The 20,631-nt window shown below is 35.8% G+C and overlaps 1 long non-coding RNA gene across 1 annotated transcript in view; it reads left to right on the top strand.

The window, feature by feature from the left end:
- The first annotated feature begins 14,875 nt into the window (after window positions 1-14,875).
- Window positions 14,876-20,631, top strand: part of LOC108742085 — an 11,951-nt gene continuing 6,195 nt past the window's right edge. The window contains exon 1 of the long non-coding RNA XR_001938611.1: window positions 14,876-16,253. This is a non-coding gene — a long non-coding RNA (uncharacterized LOC108742085). The remainder of the gene's footprint in view (window positions 16,254-20,631) is intronic.

Genomic DNA, 20,631 nt, shown 5'->3' with positions numbered 1-20,631 from the left:
TCTCTTCTGTCTTCATTTCGTCCGTCTCATCTTTCTCACCCGAACCACCACCCACCCATTCCCACGATTCCTGAAAGCAGGCTGAAGAGGGCCTTCCGCCCTACCTTCCGGCGTAGTCCGGAGGGACTGCCTGCCCACCAGCATTAGTGGCTAGTGGGAATGAAACACCCAAAAGTTTTTTTTTTTCGTCTCATGCGACAATGTGGCAAGTTAAAGAAACAGTTGCTGCATCCTTATCATTTGCAGCGAGTACAAGCTTTCCTTGAAACCGATTTTTAGCCGCGAGTGGATTTGTATCGGTGGCTTCAAAAAAAAAGGGTTGCATAGCCTAATTCTTTCCATAGGGTGTTGTTTACAGGCAAATTTACTTCATGCCCAATGAAATCTTGAACTTTCGCATGTCGCACATCTTTCGCGATTTCAAAAACTGTTTTCGGTAAATATGTGGGGCAAAGTTTTGAGAGACTTATTTGACATTTTTGATAAGTTTACTTACAACCACCCCCAAGAAAGTAACGCGCCTTGTCAATACCTCAAAGGTGGTGTGAAAATTTTCCTTAATAAAATTACAATTATCCACATTATGCTCATTTACCGACTAATGTTTATGTGACTTGCACATAAATGGTTTTTAAACGTTCAATTATCGGCAATGTTTACCTTTTCCATCCATGTAGCTACACAGTTTTTATCGCACTAAGTACCTATATTGCCAATTCACGCACAGGACCGGCTTCGGATTGTAAATTATTGTGATTTTCTTGTAAAAATGTTTTGCCCTTGACCACCCTGCTGAACTCAAGCTACGATTATTTATTGCATCAAGTTTACACCCTCTGTGCGTAATTCGCTACACATCATCTCGTTAGCTCAGGATGAACCAATGGACTAGTATTGTCAAATTAAAACCCTTGTTGCGTTAAAGCTTTGTATTTTTAAAAACACAACACTATGTACAAAAACTTAATGTATAAAACCTTAACCTACACATAACCTTGTTTATGTGCAGATTTCCCAAAATTATATTCCTTGAATGACAACCCGATACGAGAGCGCCTTNCCTAAGTTAGTAATAATTTAATAGTGTTTTTAAGTCCTTTAATAATAATTAGTATAAATAAATAGTTTTGTTGTTATCAGTCTTAGAAATTAATTTTGTTAAACCTACGAACATTACAATATTGTTAACGAGTCCATTACTTTGTACCACCGCTTAAGCTCTCATCAGGGCATTTTTTCAGTTTGGCTTAATAGTGAACTAATTTCTTTAAATTCGGATAAAACAAAATACCACTGCAAAAGGAAGAAGTCAAAATTAGATTGTTACTATATTCAATTTAAACTGTTAAGCTCAAAATACGTATATCTATCACAAAAGATATAAAATATTTCAACGCTGTATATGCTATGCTTAATAATGTAAATTTAGAATTACTATTTCATGATTATATACCATTAGTAACTTCAATTGAAAGCACTCATGGATTTTTAGATAATATTTTAATTCTTTTGAGAAAAGTATTAATTCGGGACGATATTTTTCCACACCTTTCATTGAAATGTTGAACGATTTTAACGTCTCTAATATGTAATCTCTTTAACAAATTACTCTTGCCGTGTACTTTCCCTACTTTATAGAAAAATGTCTTCATATTCTCAATATAGGTACAACAAAAGTGAGCAACATTCCAAACTATAAGTTTGATTACTTCTTCAAGTGAATTAAAAATAATTACTGGAGATCCATGAGTGACTACATTTGAGTTTGCTAATTTCATCATCATCATAAGGTCGTCAGTCCTAAAACTGGTTGGACACGTACCTCCACTCTTTCCTATCCTGAGCTAAACTTCGCATTTCCCTAAAACTACCAACCTATCTCGCCTATTTTTTATTGACCTCCATAGAGTCTTATGTTCTCCTATTCTTTCTAATACCTCTCCATTTTTAACCTTTTCTACTCACGTTATCTTCATCATTCGCCTATAACACCAAATTTCGAAGGCTTCTAACTCGTTCTTTTTCGGATTTAAGGGACTTCTGTTGAAATGGTTACGTTTCTTATCTAATCGAATGTAAGCAGGTGATTCGCATCGGACTTCGAAATAGTGACGTCTTGGGCGACACAGGGTTCACAACTCGTTTTTATATTGTCTTTGATTTTGAACATGATTGATTTGTTTTCAGAATAAAAACAATTAAATCTAGTCAAGTCCAGGAGTTGTTTGAGGACAGCCTAGGACGATTTTTAAGAATACCCAGACAAGTTTATGCAATGTCTTGTTGTATGCTTGGGGTGCATAAAGTGACCGTTGGGATATAGTAATGACGGAAATTGCTTGAGTAGGTCGCCGTACGTAGATGTGGCGGATTTGTTATCCGTCAAGATATTATTCAGAGTTGGCTGCAACCAGTCACCTTACCAGGGGTGGTGAGATGGGTCAGCTGATTTAGGAGACGTTGGTTTCTCAAACCTATAAGCGATTCATAGTGGGCCAAGAAATCGGCGCCAATTATTGGTTTGCTGACATCCGCAATTATAAATAGCTATGCGAAATTTCTACGTAAGTCGAAGTTGAGGTACCGGTTATTGTAGTCGTAAGTCGGAATGATGGAGCAATTTGCTGCTTGTAGTGTGAATGATGATTTCTGACATGGCCCAGGTATAAGAAACTTGAAATATACTCAAACATCAGCACCTGTGTCGGCCAGAAATTGTAGGCGTGTAACTATGTCTGTTTAATTTTATATTTTATTTTATTTTCTCTTTTTCAATTTGATTATATACCATAACTCCTGGTCGAATGGAGCAGAGGGTGGCAGTTTGACTGCCAAGTGGTCCACAGATGCTGGGGCGGCGACGACGCGGCCGAGCGAGAGTTGCCTCGTTAATGTGATGAAGCAGCAGACGACGGTATTGCCAGTATTGAGTCTAGAGACAGTTTGTTGTCCATAGGACGGTGTTGTAGCTTATGTCTTCATCGGATGGAACAAATAAACATTCAGACTCCAGTTTATTTGCAAGTCTGGAGCTGCACGATGAAGTGACTATAGCCATTCGCAAGTTCAACAGTCAGATGAAGACGAGTCTGTTTGCAAAACCGATTTATTTTTTTTAATTTTCTGTCCTATTTCTTATTGACCTACTTATTAATATCTTTTTTCTTAAAACTTTGGCCTCATACGATGTTTTTTAATACCCTTTATGATAATGTTCTAACGTAGATTTGGTTGTATGTATGTCTGTCCTTTAGTTAGTCGTAGGCAAAATGGTCTAAAATTAGAAAAAAGAAAATGGCAATAGACGCACGAAATGCCGTGAAAGAGATCAGTTTGTGCGTTTAAGGACTAGGGTAAGGGTCGGAAACAATTTTTGGGTCAAAATCAACCAAAATGCGAGTATTAAAGAGACTTTTAAGTCAGAGGTATTTTAGTATTAAAACAGTCTTTTTGTAAATAATAATATATATTATTAAGATGGTGTATAAGATTCATGGTAATCGGACTACAACGTAGTTTATAGTGCCAATATTGTATTTAAAGGAAGTGACGATCGCCGAAAGGAGTAGAAATAAATTGACCGTTGCAGAAGTGAGTCGAGAAATAAATTGACAGTGATAGCAGTGAAATAAATAGCGCAGTGAANTATATTTTTATATATTATTCTTTATTTTCGAAACTAGAGTGGGTCAATTGAAATTATTGAATGGGTCACTTGGTGACTTGCGAGTCATAGTTTGCCGATTTCTGGACTAGAGCTTTGTGAAAACTTTATCCGATTTTATTAAACAGTTTAAAAGATAAATTATTAAAGATTGTAAACGGAAAAATGAGCGTTATCGCCTATAATATAATATTATCTAACTAGCTGGCTATTTAATTATCTAATTGAATGACTAAATTAACAAGTTATGCTACTTTCGATTTCCTGGATGCTTTCTTTTAATCAGATCTGATTTTGGGGTACTTATTCAAGCTCTGTAGCTCTTTTTAACTGATTACCATTTATTAATATCTCATTGTTGTTAAGCGCTGAGTTACACAGACATATATATTTATATTCAATATCAATTTGTTGTTACCTATGCACCCAGGATTAAATATAGTCAAGTTTCTGTTATATATTTCTTGATAATTTAGTCCATTTTATCCTCAAGTTCAAGCAGATCATTTATGAAAAATACAAAAGGCAGTGATCCAAGAACCATTATCCTTTATACCTTGACCTTTATCATGTAAATAAATGTTTATTAATTTTAAAGCTACTCCTCTGATACCCATATTATACAATTTAGACAACAGTAATTGCTGATTTACGGGATCGAAAGCTTTTGAATTGTCAAGGAGGACAACAAGTGTTGTCTATTTTGAGGTAGATTATCATATACAGTAGAATCTCTTTAGAGTAACCTCCAAAACTCGAAAAAATGTTTTGTTCCCTTCCCTTCAAGCCCTAAAACCTCCATTACTCAAAATCTCAACCCTCTATTAGCCGAAATAATCAGTGAGTCCCTGCAAGCCATTTTGGTACATATTTTCCTTCCATAACTCGAAAAATTAAATTAGACCTCTGTATCTCGAACATAGCAATGTTTTATTTAAATTTTTATTTATCTCACCTCTCTAACTCAAAATTAGTAAAAATGTTAATCTCTACAAGTCGAATCAAAATCCTGCATAACCTTATAGTTCGAATTTTATGGCGTCTCCCTTGATGTTATAGAGGTTCTACTGTATAAGTTTATTAATCCAGTCCAATCGAAATGTCTTTACCGGACATTGCAAAATACAGAAACAGCGAATTTTCATGAATTTTTGTGAACTCAAATCGCCTATAAAACGACTAATTTCATTGTCGCCTCCCAACCCTAATAAGCGGCAGAAAAATGTACTATTAACGTTCTTAATATATGTACTGATTTTCACCTCTAAAACTGTTTTAACTTAGTACTATAGACGTTGAGAAAAAATGAATTCCTATTTTAAATTCGAAAAATTGTTTATATTGATTGTTCCTCCAAACAAAACGAACACTTTCTGTGCGTAATTCGCTACACATCATCTCGTTAGCTCAGGATGAACCAATGGACTAGTATTTTCAAATTAAAAACCCTCCTTGTTGCGTTAAAGCTTTGTATTTTCAAAAACACAACACTATGTAGAAAAACTTAATGTATAAAACCTTAACCTACACATAACCTTGTTTGTGTGCAGATTTCCCAAAATTATACTCCTTGAATTACAAACCCGATACGAGAGCGCCTACTCGTCATGAATGAAGCAAAAGTACTTCTCTTTCTGAAATTCTTTCCGAAAAACTGCCTGCCTCCTCCTTGAACATTTTTTTATTGCCACTTGTTTTCAAGTTTCGATCTGCCTGCATATAACCCATAATGTCCCAAAGAGAAAGTTAGCAGGTTTAATTCCAGCCCGTGTAAATGTATATTTTTCAAAAAGGAGCAGACTAAATATTTTTTCTAGGAACTCTGAACACTTTCTTTATTGTTTTTATAGATTCCGACAGTTCACACATATTCAAAAAATAATGGAAAAATTGATTATAAAAGCACATTCATCTTGCTAACAAATTTAATTTTAATAATTTTATTACAAATTTCAAAGACCTATTGTATTTTTAAGATGAGCAGATTTCTGGATCCTGTAAAAGATTAACCTTTGCTCTATTAAGATTTCTAGCTCGAAGAAATTGATTTACTCTAGCTTGTTGTGCTGATGTCAAACTGGGGTTCCGACTTAATACATGGAGAAATTCTGAAAATAATTGAAAACTTGAGATACTGAAGAGCAATGATTGATTTTCTATTTCTTCATTTTAATTTCATAATCGAAAAATTATTGTGCGTTGTTGCTAAATAAAATGTTAATGGCGAGTGGCGTTCCTAATAGTCTTAACTTAGGGATTTTGCTAGCTGTGTATGAAAAATCTATATGTATATACAGGGTGTCTTACGATGACGGCTTATTAAGATATTTCAGAAACTACTTTGAATTCAGTTTTAAAAATTTGGGGTCTAAAGTTTTTGGGGGTGCTCTCCTTAAATAATATAATGCCATTCTTGTAGCACATTCGGTTATACCGGAAGTTTCTTATGTTCAATGGAACACCTTGTATATTTTCGAATTTTTGGGATCTGTTTGTTATTTTAGAGAAACTTTTATGAAGATTCCCCATATCTAGGTCTACTAGTGTTGGAGATATTTCAACTTCATCAAAAAAAAATTTTTTTCCATTGTAACTAAATCCTTAAAATTCTTCTTAATTTCTTTCTAGTCATTGGTGGCAAATTAGGGTACCTCTCATTAAAAGTTCTGCATATTCTGTTTAGAATTCCATTGCACTGTCTATGAATAAATGTCTCGAACACTAGTAGACCTAGATATGGGGAAGCTTTATAAAAGTCCCTCTACAATAACACGCAGATCCCGAAAATTCAAAAATATACTGGGTGTTCCATCTAAAATGGCGGAGTTGAGGGCAACTTCCGGTATAACCGGAGAGCGCTCTTGAAAACCTTCGGCCTTCAAATTTTAAAACTTAATTCGGAGTAGAGTATAAGAATTTGCTATGACAATCCCTTTTTTCAGGTTATGACGTGTCACTTAGTGTTCGTAATTTCTAAAATTTTTTATTTTCTCAAAATTGGGTCAGCGTAACTTTCAAAACGCGAAACTATCGTACGCAGTTGTATTTGTTATGGTTCCAGGATATATTGGGTTGACTTTGCGAAACGCGAAACCGCTACACGGAAGCATGGTCAATGTGGAGCGAGACAAATTTCCTAAAGTTCCTTATGATTGTGACGAAAAGAGTATAAAGAGCAAAGGTAAATGAGGAAAAGGGAGATTATGTGTAGTCTGTGATGCAGTCGTGAAGTCGGGAGGAAGAGGTGATCCATCGGTTCATATAATTCAATAATCGTCGGGTGCATCATAGACTGGCGTTGAGTTGACGATTGCAACCCTCAGAGAGCGAAGTCAAGGAAGAGTAAAGGTACGACCATTTAACTTAATCTTCCTCAGTGACTCGTGGATCCTACCTAATAAAATTTGTGTTTTGTACTTATTGTTTTGTTGTTGTTGTTCGTTTGTTCGTTAGTTTAAGTCATTCAGCATAAGTTGATTTGACAATGGTTGTGCTGCATATACAATAATAAAGAGAAATATGTGTTTTGAAGGTAAAAGTCTCCTATGCCAAGCGACCCCCTCGCAATTACGATACAGTACATACAAGTTTTAAAAGTCCTTTATAGTTACTAAAGACTTAGTGTGAAACGAATAGTAGAGACAACAGACCCACTAATACCTACTGTTAAAATAGAAATGAGGCAAAGTGATCCACTGTTTCCCAATGATAAATTTTTAAGAAATTTAACTGGACTCAAAAGTGGTTAAACATAAATGACAAGCACATCAGCCAACTAAGATTTGTAGATGGAACAAATAATACTCTCACTGCAGATAGCAAGTAGAACTATTTAAAAATGAATGAAANCTAGTGATCTCCATTGCGGTTTTCCGACCACACTGAACATGGAGAGGCGCACTCACCATTTGTTCCATTGTCACTACTTACGGCAATTTCGGGAAAAACTACGTGAACGTGACTGGGATCGCAAGAGTCTTGATATTAGTCGTCTCATGTCGTGAAGGTTTCTAGTCATTGGTGGCAAATTAGAGTACCTCTCATTAAAAGTTCTGCATATTCTATTTATAATTCCATTGCACTGTCTATGAATAAATATCTCAAACACTAGTAGACCTAGATATAGGGAAGCTTTATAAATGTCCCTCTACAATAATACCTAATTTAAAAATTCAAAAATATACTGGGTGTTCCATTTAAAATAAGGAAGTTGATGTCAACTTCCGGTATAACCGGAGAGCGCTCCTGAAAACATGGGTCAGCTTAACTTTCAAAACGCGGATCTATCGTACGCAATTGTATTTGTTATGGTTCTGGGATATATTGGGTTGACTTTGCGAAACGCGAAACCGCTACACGGAAGCATTTCCAAAAGTTCCATATGATGGTGACGAAAACAAACACTATTGGGATCTTATAAAAAGCAAACATAAATGAGGAAAAGGGAGATTAAGTGTAGTCTGTGATGCAATCGTGAAGTCGGGAGGAGGAGGTGATCCATCGGTTTATATAATTCGGGAATCGTCGAATGCATCTGGCGTTGGGTTGATGATTGCAATCCTCAGAGAGTGAACCGGTGCAGCGAATAGCTTTCACACGGAAGTCAAGGAATATTAAAGGTACGACCGTTTAACTTAATCTCTTTCAGTGAGTTGTGGCTCCTATCTAATAATTTGTGTTTTATACTTATTGTTGTTCGTTTGTCGTTAGTTTAAGTCTTTCAGTATAAGTTGATTTGACAATGGTTGTGCTGCATATACAATAATAAAGAGAAAACAGGTGTTGGCAAGAGTCTCCTACGCCAAGTGACCCCCTCCCAACCACGATACAGTGCATACAAGTTTTAAAAGTCCTTTATAGTCACTAAAAATTTAGTGCGAAACTATAGTAGAGATTTGCAGACGATACTTATTGTTCCAGAAGACTCTAAAAAATGGAACAAATAATACTCTCATTACAGATAGCAAGTAGGACTATAGGTTTAAAAATGATTTTAAGTAAGAACAAAACCACGACGAACTCCGTAAAATACACCATAACTATTGGAGGAGGACCATTTGAATTACGGGCGCATGGAGAAGGTTTTAGAGTCTAAAAAAAATAATAAAAAGATAATAGAATCTCTCCTTCTATCTACTGCCCTCTACTATTAGTTACGTCTGTCACAGACAGTAGATACACACTTCAGGTAAAAAATAAAATAAGATATTACAGAAAAAAAAATCTGGCCGCTATTATGAAGAAATTGTTAGGCAAAAGTAACTGATAGGCGAGCGGTGCGTAAACTGAATTTTAAATACTGTACATGTCTATAGACTTGTACGCGTAGATAGGAGCGTTTGGTCACCGGCCATCCAGTCTAAACGAATACTTGTCCGTGACATTTTTGGCTTGATATCTCCTATCCCTTAAGATTTAGAAAAGCATCACTCTATTTACAAAAGTTCTTTGAGCTATACGTTAACTTTAAGATGAACCGGTTTGCGTTGCAATCATAATCTGCAGAATAAACAGGAAACAGGATAGCCGATAATACAACATTGTAGAACTAAGTGATGATGACAATGTTTAAATAAAAGATGAAAGGATTGCTTCAGCCTATTTTCGATATCCTGGATTTCATCGTTTAAACAGAATTTTTAATTAAACGTCAGCAATTTTGTCGTACCTATTTGAGACAGAAATAAACAATTGAAAAAATCTGGCGGGTCTTTATTCTGGCATATAGTTGGTTGCATATACCCTAACGCATATATTCGAATGTATAGTTTGGCAATTGCTAATTGTTGTCATTAGCAAAAGATAGCACGCACCAAAATATAACGGCAAATGATCGAAGTTTCATTTCTTTAACAAATCAATCTTCACATTACCAACTCATGTAGGTACATCCTCAGTAACATCTACAGTGTCTTCGTAAATGATCTAGAGCTATGCAACCTCATTTTTCGTAACCTATGGTGTACCTACTTGTTAGTTTGCGATTTACGCTTTGAATCTGCTTACTAGTCAGTTACTATTGAAGGTAGAGTTAATGAGAACTATCTCTGTTGTAGGAAAAGTGTCCGTGAAATTGCGTCACTGGAATTTTTTATAAATCGTCTAGGGATATTTGAATTGATTTTGTGCATCTTGTATTGTTGGTTGCATACATCGAACTCATGTGTTTCTCGGTCATTTATAAAGGAACTGCATGTACATTTACATAGATATGATTATTCTTACCCTGTCTGTTTCTTNTTTTCTACCCACGATATCCTCATCATCCGCCTATAACACCACATTTCGAACGCTTCTAACCTTTTCTTTTCCGCCGCTCCCACTGTGCATGTTTCTAAATTAACGGTTCGCGAGCATAGAAGTGACTTCTTTTTATTAAAGGCGACACGACCCTACATACGTCAGGTAAAAAATAAAATAAGGTAAGATAAACAGAAAAAAAATCTGGTATCTATTATGAGGAGATTTTTAGGCAAAAGTAACTGATGGGCGAGCGGTGAGTACACTGATGAGTTTTAATACTGTACATGTCCATTGACTTGTACGCGTAGATAGGAGTGTTTGGTCACTGGCCGTCCAGTCTAAAAGAGTACAAGTTCGTGACATTTTTGGCTTGATATCTCCTATCCCTTATGATCTAGAAAAGCATCACTCTATACAAAAAGTTCTTTGAGCTATAGGTATGTTAACTTTAAGATACGTGAAATGGCGAAAAGGCGTTCTATTAAAAATTAAAAGTACAAATATTTTATAAAATTTCATTCGGCTTTAAGCGGTTTAAACAATGTTTGTGACGGGAAAACGCCAAAAACACCGGTTTGCGTTGGTATATCCGATAGTACAATATTGTACAACTAAGTGACGATGAAAGCCTATTTTCGATATCCTGGATGTTATCGCTAAACCAGAATTCTTAACTACAAGTTAGCAATTTCTACGTACCTTTTTGAGGTAGAAATAAACAATTGAAAAAATTGGGTGGGTCTGAATTCTGGTATATATTTGGTTGCATATACCCTAACGCATATATTCGAGTGTATATAATAGCAGTTACTAATTGTTGTCATTAGCACAATCTAGCATGCACCAACCTATGACGGTAAACGATCGAAAAATAGTTTCATTTCTTTATCAAATCAGTCCTTACATTGCCAACTCATGTAGATACATCCTCAGATTTACAGCTTTCAAAGTAACATATATAGTGCTTTCGTAAATGATCGAGAGCCACGTAACCTCATTTTTAGTAACCGATAGTGTACCTACTAGTTGATTTGAGATTTACGCTTTGAATCTGGTTACTAGTTTACTACTATGGAGGATAGAAATAATGAGAACTGCCTCTGATTTAAAAAAGTATTCGTCACACTAAAAAGAGTAAATTTCAAAGAATGTGCCAAAAGTTATTAGTAGATATTATCTCTGAAATCGTCCAATTTTGTCCTTGCTTCGTTTTCCTTGTGACTTTCGATAGTATCGGATTAACACTAACTACCTATTCTATTAACTAAATATATTAAATAACTCGGTCTATCTGTCTCTCTTATTCGTTTTGATTTATTCCTGTTTTATATGATACTACTAAACATTTTAGTTATTTTGACATTTCATAAAATACCTACTGCCTGCAACTTTCTCTAATGATTTTCATAAATCGTCTAGGGATATTTGAATTGATTTTGTGCATCTTGTATTGTTGGTTGCATACATCGAACTCATGTGTTTCTCGGTCATTTATAAAGGAACTGCATGTACATTTACATAGATATGATTATTCTTACCCTGTCTGTTTCTTCTATTTACATTAACGCATCTGTAAAAAATGGCGAATTCATCATCCTCTAATCCAATAACTCTATATACCATTACATCCGCGGCATCGGGGTATTCCACCCTCAGTACTGCTAGTCCATAAGGATAATAAGACTCATCCCATATTACTCGACCTTGCCTTCTATGCCACACACCGGAGCTTACATTTTTCCATAGGTGATCCATTTCCGTGGATAAGGGTAAAGCACTCCACACGGTAAAATATACCCTCTGGCAGTCGCCGTTGTTGGCGTATGATATTACGGGGTACCATACCGCTTCATTTCCTGATAACTATGAAAAAAAGTTATTGAAGCAGGCAAATGTTATGTTTTTAATTTTGAAATACGGTTAACTTACTCTCTCGAAGCTGAAATTGTCAACTGTGTTTACATTCATTCTGTCTCGATCACTATATTGGCCTCGCGAGATGTATTGCGAATGACAAAATGAAATTAATGCAAGAAAAATAATCGTTAAAAGTTGGTTAGACATTTTTATTGCTTTCAACTTGTAATTTTCAAAGTAAAATAATCGTTACATGCGTATATATAAATTAAGTTGATAGCTAATTAAATTAACTAACCCACCTGGGTCTACTCCCGTATTTATATTTTCTTTTGATCGGATAATCGGCGTTATCTTCCGTTCTTCAAGTTGCGATAAATAAATTCACACAGTAATTTTTTTTATAATAGAAATCTGTATAAATTGTGCGTTACTACTTTTGTTATTCAATCTATACATACAGAGTGGCACAAAAAGTTATTCAATATGTTCATTGCGGCCAAACTGTAGTTTAATTGAAACAAAACATGCTCCCTATTTTAATACAAGCATCCAAATATGATTTAATATACAGTGAATTTATTTATTACGACCTTGGTGATTATTTTGCTAGAGCGGCGTTAAATGTAAGTCCCCGAATTTAAAGCATATTTTAATATCGGGTTGTTCGGAAAGTCATTTCGTTTTTTCCCGACAGAGGATTTAATTGTATTCTTTTGCACCCAACTTCACATTTAAGCCGTATAATTTTTATATGCTTTGAGAGCTCATATAGCAAGGCTTGTGTGTGAAAAATTCCAATTAATTCTACGCAGTAGTTTTTGGTTGGTGCCCTTTTAAATATGGAGAGCGATAAGCAGCATTTTCGACATATCTTACTGTTTTACTACAGAAAGGGTAAAAATGCTGTTCAAGCCAGAAAGAAATTGACTGATGTGTATGGAGAAGGTGTGTTGACAGTACGCCAGTGCCAGAACTGGTTCGCTAAATTTCGATCCGGCAATTTTGATGTCGAAGATGCACCACGTTCGGGAAGGCCGGTTGAAGCTGATAAAGACGCGATAAAGGCATTAGTTGATGTGAACCGGCGAATAACAACACGTGAGATCGGATTGAGGTTAAATTTATCAAATTCAACAGTTTATGACCACTTGAAAGGCCTGGGATTATCCTCGAAGCTCGATGTATGGGTTCCCCATGTTCTCACAGAGAGAAATCTGTGTCGCCGCATTGACGTCTGCGATTCGCTTCTCAAACGTCACGAAAATGATCCGTTTTTGAAGCGCATCATCACTGGGGACGAAAAATGGGTTGTATACAACAACGTCAAACGCAAGAGGTCATGGAGCAAAAAAGATGAACCGGCTCAAACCATTTCCAAAGCCGGTATTCCCCCAAAAAAGGTGATGCTGTCTGTTTGGTGGGATTTTAAAGGAATCGTTTTTTTTGAGCTTTTACCGGATAACACAACGATTAATTCGGAAGTCTACTGCCATCAGCTGGACAAACTGAATGATACACTTCAACAGAAAAGGCTTCTTCATCTTTTGTTTAAATCCACACATATGGTCAGCAAGTTTTTTAACCCAGAGCCGGGCAAACTTTAATTTTGCAGGAGCCGCTACATGAGGTTAGTTTGAGTCACTCCATACCCTTCAATGAGTACGAGGGAGTAAGCAGTACTGAATAATTTTGTTTTGTCTTTTTCTTCTCCCTTCCACTCCCATATCAAGCCCCTTCATCCCGTAGACGAGCGAAGCCACTCTCGCAACTTAAAAAATACCTACGAAAATTTTCGTTACTACGTGGAAGAGGGGACTCACCTACGAAATGGAAGGGATAAGAAAAAGAAAGAATAATCTCACTCGCACTCACAGGATCAATGAGGAGCTACTTGGTTAACCTTGAGGAGCACTTGGGAGTCAAAAGAGCCGAGTTTGCCCGGCTCTGTTTTAACCTTTACGTTTGTTTATTAAGCGTTTATTCTGAGTAGGAACTGTGTTTAGTAAACTTTTGAATAAGTATGACTCCTAAATGCATATTTACTGTTAAAAAAAGGCGGAAATTGTTTCAAAATTTAAAAATGGTGAAAATTATATATACGTGTTTGCATCTCTTTACCTTTGCCTCTAATTACTTCCAGATATAATGACGAAATTACATTACAGTCATAGAGCCATATTTCACAGGGCTGCAATTTTAACAAAACCTTGTTTTTCTAGTTTCGAACACTCTGTATAGTGGATTGTGGATGTAACAGCAAACAAGGGACTAATGTAAATTTATTGTTATGTACTCAAGTCGGTAGAGGGAAAGGTAAAAGTCCTTTGAAATATGGCTCTATGACTGCCATTTAAATGAACCTTGTTTTTTCTATTTCAGAACACTCTATATAGTAAACCAAATTTAAATGCTACATTCGATCTTGTATTAAAATAGGGAACAAGTCTTGTTTTGAAAGTTTTTTCGATTAAACTTACAGTTTGAAAGTAGTAATGAGCGTACTGCGTATTTTTGGGCCACCCTGTATATAAATAATGTTGAAGCGTGTGTCTGTAATATCGGCATAATTGCTTTTTTAAAATTAATTTAAATTACAAAAATACATGTTCATTTATTCCATTATAGGGTCAGTCAGCAAAGAACTGCAAATAGATTTCACTGTATCTAGATGGGGTAAAATAAGTGGATACACTAAAAAGTGTCACTATTTATTAGCATGTGGACCAATTGTCTGAAGGAGGGAGGCTAAAATCATTGTATTATTTGGATGACTATATCTAGATTCGCTTGATGTATGAAATTTTAGTTGTTGAGAAATAAAAGCTAAAGCAGAATTATTTTCAAAACCATCTTCCCTCTCATTTGACATAGCAATGAATCTAATAAATTTGAGATGCAGTTTAAAGTATTTTTATTTCCATAGCGCTTTCTAGTTTTTAACTACAATAAATAATAGATATTTTACTCTATTTAGGAATATTGCTAAAGTAAAAAGGAAATATGAAGATTGGAAAAACTTTGGCGATTGTTGAAGAACAAACAAAATAGCTCAAACCCCAACACCAAAACACGACACTTTAGTTGTCCGAAGCACTTTTCGGTAACAAGGTTACCTTCTTCAGGGACTGAAGTGAACTAATCGTAATTTATAGTAATAGTTGTTAAGGTTCAGTGAACTTGGCTCAGTGACAATAAGGTTGATGTTCAATGGAGTTTGACAACAATAAGATCCAGGGATAGGACCGTTGTCATTGTTAAGTAAATTTTGTTTATTTTTACAATTATTTACAACTATTAGTATAAATTAGTATTAGTTCTCTTTTAGATTTAGTTCACTTCAATCCCTGAAGATGGTAACCTTGTTAATGTAAAGTGCTTCGGACAACTAAAGTGTCGTGTTTTGGCGTTGGGGTTTTTAGCTATTTTGTTTGTTCTAAAGTAAAAAGGAATCTTTAAATTGTAATGCCATTTTGGTATATTTGTATTTCGCAGTCATTTAAAAATGTTTCTACCTTTTGTAACGTGTGTGACGCTGACAAATAAAGATGCAGACTCCAGTCTATTTGCAAGTTTTGAACTGCACGTTGATGTGCCTATCGCTATCTGCAAGTTCAATAGTCAGGCGAAGGCGGGTCTGTTTGCAAGACTGATTTATTTAATTATTTACATGGTAATTATTCAAAACTATTTACATGGTTTAAATGTAAAGTGTTTGTCCAGCAGATTGGTCCGAGTTCAATGGTTGACCCAGTTTGGTCGATCGACAGTGACGATAGAAATGCTGAGTCTACGAAGTGAATACTTTACAGAGTGTTCCCACAGGACCCCTTCCCTAGCGATTCGATTAGCGATATTGGTCATCCTACTGTGAAGGATTTACTCTTGTTGATTCTGCGGTGTCGTTGTTGGAGGCTGCAGGCGCAGGAGAGGTTTGTGGGTGTAGTCTTTCTGACATGATGTATGCTGGTTTAAGTCGGTGAATAGATACTTTTTTTCTTTGTTGGGTAATTGAACGGTGAACAGCTGGTTTTTTAGGACCGTCGTGTCGAATTAGGACGTACTCTGTTATTTGGAGGGATTGTAGATGAATGTCTTCTATTCCCCACGTCGTGTTCCGGGCTGTTATTGGTTTGTGAGCTTGGTGGAGATAGGAATTCTCCAGGTAGACGTAGTGACTTTCCATATACCATGTCAGCGGTTGTTGCTTTCAGATCTTCCATCCAGGCTGCTCGGATGCCTAATAGTACAATGGGAAGAATTTGGGTACAGCTGTCATTTTGATGACATGTTATTGCAGTCTTCAACTGGCGATGAAATCGTTCAACCATTCCATTTGCTGCAGGGTGGTATGCTGTGATACGGACGGATGTGTTTGGTGTTCGTTAGATGTCATAGTTCGTTGAAGAGTTGAGATTCGAAGTGTCTTTTTTGGTCGGTAGTAATCCGTGATGGTGCACCAAATCGACAGATCCACCCTTCATAGAAAGTACGTGCTGCGGTTTCAGCTTCTTGATATTTGATGGAAATTGCTTGTTCAGACCAACGTGTGAATCGATCTACGCATGTGAAACAGTAACGGTATCCTTCAAAGTAGGGCATTACGACCATACCTATGTGTATGTGTTCGAATCTGCCTGAAGGCATGTTGATGATTTTCAGAGGGGCAGAAACGTGCGGGGAAATTTTTGCTTTTTGACACGGAATGCTTGCGCGTGTTAATTTGACGCGATCCCTGTTTGCTGATGACCACATGAAAATTGTATAATTGGTTTGATAGATGCATGAATACCAGGGTGGGTTAAGGAACGTAAGTGGTTGAAAATGACGAAGCGAAACGATGGGGTCAAGAATGGTCTAACTGTTCCTGTTGAGATGTCACAGAAGATAGCTTTGTTGGTACCTGATGTGTGGATACATTTTAACACTAGAGACGTGTTAGAACTAAGATATATTTGAAGTTCTTCATCGGGCTCTTGTTGAGTTGCAAAGATTTCGTAATCGATGGGACTTGATACTTCTGAAATGCTTGAAAGAGTGTCTGTTACAATGTTGTCTTTACCCGAAATGTGTTGTGTATTTGTTGAAAATTGGCTGATGAAATTCAAATGACGTGACTGTCTCGCGGAGCTGTTGTTAGGGTTTTGACGGAAGGCAAAAGTGAGAGGTTTGTTATTCTTGATGATAATAAAGTCACGGGCCTCTAGAAATTGGACGATGCCCTTTTTGTTTATTTTAAAAGTCCAGTCTCCAATCTCGATCCCTAAATGTTGACAATCGGTCATTTCGTATAATTTAAAATTCAATTCTCTGGATGGTCTTGAGGCCCCTATTTTCAGCTTAAAAATTATTCACTAGGTACCTTGGAGTAACCGTTGTGTAAAGAACATTGTTCAGTAAGCGACTAATTAAGTCGTCTTGTATTATCATGTTAATAGTATCTAAATTTTTTACTATTTTGAAAGGTGCCGATATCGCTTTTCTCTGAATCAATGATAAGTATATTTGGCATTTGCGCGTGGAAATACTCATTTATATAATATAATTTTTTATTATAACTCATTTTTTTCTTCCAACTTTCCTTTGGTATTTTCAACCAGCTGCTGAATAATTTCCACAATGTCCAAAATCAGAACTATTCCCTAGGTATCTCGGAGTACCCATTGTGTAAAAACCATTGTTCAGTAAGCGACTAATTAATCGAATCTTGTATCATCATGTTATCAATATTTAATTTTTTTATTATTTTCAAAGGTGCCGATATCGCTTTTCTCTGAATAAGATAATTATAGTTGGCATTTGAGCGTGGAAATATTTATTTATACAATAATCCTTGTTTTTTTTTGAGTTTTTGGCAATGACAATAATTTTATGGTGTATATTATCCAGAGTGGTGTGCATTTTTAATAGTTTTAGTGAAACTATACGTTTGTGTACTCTTCAGTCAGCAAATCGGTCAGAAATTTCACTTTTCGATTAAAGATCCTAGAAAATTTTGCAAACGATTCTGCCATTATTTGTAGTGGTTTCAAGATTCCAAATGTAAACTAGAATCAAAAAGTCTAACTAACTAACTAACAGCTCACAATCTTTCAAGAGTTTACAATCTCGCGAGACAGATTATAACCCAACTACAATTTTACGGCGACATAGATATAGTACGCTTAATGTAAATTTAGAATTATTATTTCATGATTATATTCTATTAGTAAATCCAATTGAAGGCACTCATGGATCTTAAGATCTTATTTTAATTCTTTTGTTTGTTTTTTTTTTGCGCTAAGTAACATTTAAGTATTTGGGATATCCATTTAATCTTAGTGATATTGAGAGTACTCACCCTTGTAGAGAAATCCTGGGTAGCAAAATTTCTTTCCCTAGAAAAGTCGTCCATGCTATTGTTTTATATATACCACCAAGCGTGAATGCAGCCACCTATGAATCGTTATTTGAAAGCATTAGTAATTGTGTAGAACTGCATAGCAATTATTAATTAATGATATTTGGAAATTTTAAAATTCCTGTCTTGACAGTACAGAGTTTACTGATAAATGTTACAAAAACTTTTTGAGCGGACACGTGTTTTGCCCACTTTATACGGGGGCATTATCAACGCGAGACTGGTTCTAAAATTTAAAATTCTAACTATTTATAGTGGCGGGGGTTGAAGATCGAAAGAAGAAATAATGGATAACAAAGGAAATAGTCTTCCTTTTAATTAATTATTATTTACCACAGTCTCCTTTTTTTACTTTGAATAACGGTAGAATTTTAGACCTGGTTCTTTCGAGATCCAAGCTATCTGTTAAAAGGTCTCAGTTTTGTCTTTTGAATGAAGATGAACCTCATCTAGCTCTTGATATTAAAATTGCATTGACGAGTGCGTATCAAACGTTTTCAAAAACTCTCGCGCTAAATACAATTTTAAAAAAGCAAATTTTCCTGCTTTGTATTCCATCTTAGCAACTACTAATTTACGTTGTTTGAAGCATTAGTGGTGGATTACTATCTCAAGTGAATTAAAAATAAGATCTGGAGATCCACGAGTAACTTTATATGGGTTTGCTAATCTATAAAAATAAAAATGAATCGCTAAAAGTGTTGCTATGCGCAACACTCGAGAACGGCTGAACCAATTTCGATAATGCTTTTTTAAATATTCCTTGAAGTCCGAGGAAGGTTCTTATGAACCTGTCAAACATTTGACGTCAATCAAAACAAAACTAAGGTGTGTTAGGATTATCCTTGGTATGTCTTCAAGTTGATTAGGCTGTATGGATATAACTCTCTGTCTTCCCAAAATAAACTTTGAATAAAAAAAAGCGTTTGGGTGTTATTAAAGAAAAAAGTATTACTGTAATAGTTCTATTTAGTAGTTTTTTCTATTGGACTGCGACAGAACGAAATCTATCGGGGCAGCTGGTTTACACATAAAATACAAGAAAAGTGTAATTTTCGCCCTATTCCTGTGCCAAAAACTAAAGTGGTAGGAGAATACTCCATCCGGGAACGTAATAGTATCTTCTGGCGTATATCACTTAAACCTCCTTGATACACCGAAAAACAATTTGGTGACATCCAGAAAATTGCAGTGAATTTAGTACTAGCAAGAAATCTTACTAACCCAGCAATACTTTTCAAACATAGGTATTGATTTATTTTAAGCACCTTTAGAAATTCAAAAAAATTAATAAAGGTGTATATTTGGAGGGCGGCGCTGTACGGGAGCGAAACATGGATGGTGGGTGCGGCGAAAATGAAACGGTTAGAAGCGTTCCAAATGTGGTGTTGCAGACGAATGATGAAGATACCGTGAATAGAGTAGGTTCGAAATGAAGGTATTAGAAAGAATAGAAGCACAGAGGACTCTATGGAAATCAACAAAAAATAGGCGAAATGGGTTGGTAGGACACCTTCTCAGGCGTGAAGGTCTAGTAAGACACATATTAGAGGCAAAAATAGGAGTTAAAAGGAGTAGAAGTAGACTTAGATGTTCTGGTTTTAGGGAAATGCGAATATTAGCTCAGGATAGGAAGGAATGGAGGTGCGTGTCCAACCAGTCTTAGGACTAACGACCTTATGATGATGAAGCACCTTTCGGCATGGATGTGGCAGTCGGATGCTCTACGGAAGAATGCATAATTTTACAACATATCGGATGTAATTACGCATGTTGGTAATAGTTCTTCCAGAAACTTAAAAATCATTGAATCAGATTCAGATTCATCCCAGTCAGATTGTCATGTGAATAGTTTTTCGAGTTTATGGTGTAGTTGTGCTAGCTTGACAGACAACCTGTCTTGGAATTACGGCCTTTTTTAAAATCATTCCAGTTTTAACATTTAGTGGCTTCCACAATCGTAACAATATTCTCCTACGTCTACATCTGATGTTTAATTATTTCGTATTCTGTGCATCGTACACAAGAAAACATTAACCCCTTTTCGTAAGCTTCGCAGCGCAACACTACCTTTCGTATATATGTATGCGACATTTTTAAAGCCGGAAAAGACATTATCCTTAGCGAAGCAAAACGAACTTTTTTCTAGTTCAGCAAATTGTTTCGTCCGCATGGAATTGTGTGAACTATAACAATGGAAGTTATTCTTACAGTTCCGCTAGAAATATCGTCTGCAGCTGCTACATTTTGATAAAATGCCTATGCACTGGAGAAATAGTCAAGGCTTATACGATTTTCGCCAGAAAAAAAGAGGACTAAACAAGAGTGGGCCGTTTCACTTACGATTTAAATCGCAAAATAGCCGCTTTCTGAAAATATTACACAAAATATCACGAATTATAGTACAGAATTACGAAAAGTTTTTGACCTAAACAATTATTATAATAATGGAATTATCCAAAACTTG

This window comes from Agrilus planipennis, unplaced genomic scaffold, assembly GCF_000699045.2.
Source record: "Agrilus planipennis isolate EAB-ADULT unplaced genomic scaffold, Apla_2.0 scaffold94, whole genome shotgun sequence".
NCBI classification, from domain to species: Eukaryota; Metazoa; Arthropoda; class Insecta; order Coleoptera; family Buprestidae; genus Agrilus; species Agrilus planipennis.
The sequence above is the reverse complement of the archived record's forward strand: the minus strand, read 5'-3'. Positions and strand labels throughout refer to the sequence as shown.